General features: G+C 71.5%; 1 protein-coding gene across 5 annotated transcripts in view; it reads left to right on the top strand.

Moving 5' to 3' along the window:
* Window positions 1-332: 332 nt before the first annotated feature.
* Window positions 333-845, top strand: part of CREB1 (cAMP responsive element binding protein 1) — a 61,401-nt gene continuing 60,888 nt past the window's right edge. For 3 of the 5 annotated variants that reach the window (XR_003212256.2, XM_025892610.2, XM_073879407.1), the window contains exon 1: window positions 429-565. The gene's annotated coding sequence lies outside the window, so the exon portion shown is untranslated. Of the gene's footprint in view, window positions 566-845 lie in introns of all 5 variants that reach the window. The other 2 variants (XM_025892604.2, XM_073879422.1) reach the window with 2 other exon arrangements.

Raw genomic sequence — 845 nt, 5'->3', positions numbered from 1 at the left:
CCTAGAGCCCGCCGCTTACCGCCGCAGAGGCAGCCAGGCGCGGGGCTTTCCACCCAGCCGTCGACACCCCTAGGGAATTCCCCACGGGGCCACACTCAAACCCGCCTTCCTCCTGCAAATTGCCGCCGCCAGGTTTTATCCGCGGAAACGGCGAGGTGGGGCTCAGACCACTCCACCCCCGCGCGTCCCTTCCCACCTTAGCCACCACCCCACTCCCCGCGGAACGCCTTCGCCTCGGCCGAAGAAGCCCGAAGGCCTTCGGCAAGTTCCGCCTCCAGCGCGGGGGGCGGGGCCGCTCGAGCTCCTCCGGGCCGAGCTCGGCTGTTTCCGTGCGCGGCCGCTGCGCACTCGGCACTGGGCGGCGCTGGCTGGCTCCCTGGCTGCGGCTCCTCAGTCGGCGGCGGCTGCTGCTGCCTGTGGCCCGGGCGGCTGGGAGAAGCGGAGTGTTGGTGAGTGACGCGGCGGAGGTGTAGTTTGACGCGGTGTGTTACGTGGGGGAGAGAATAAAACTCCAGCGAGATCCGGGCCGCGAACGAAAGCAGTGACGGAGGAGCTTGTACCACCGGTAAGAGGAGCAGGAGGAGGAGGCAGGAGCCGGAGAGAGCCGGGGGGACGGAGGGGGGACGGGGAGGCGCCGGACACCCGCGCTCGGGGCCTTCCCCTCGCAGGAGGGGCCGCGGTAAAGATGGAGCCTCCGCCCGAGCCCCACAACATCGCCGCCGCTCGCAGCGAACAAAGAATAATGGCGGCGGACTGGAGCCAGCGGCGGCCGGGGCGGCAGCGACTCTGCCTGCAGCCAGCGGCGGCGCTCATGGCGGGGGGCGGCGGGCGGCGGGCGGGGTGGG

This window comes from Callorhinus ursinus, unplaced genomic scaffold, assembly GCF_003265705.2.
Source record: "Callorhinus ursinus isolate GAN/ISIS: 27379988/994484 unplaced genomic scaffold, GSC_fseal_2.0 scaffold2, whole genome shotgun sequence".
Lineage (NCBI taxonomy): Eukaryota > Metazoa > Chordata > Mammalia > Carnivora > Otariidae > Callorhinus > Callorhinus ursinus.
This window is presented reverse-complemented; position numbering and strand designations above follow the sequence as displayed.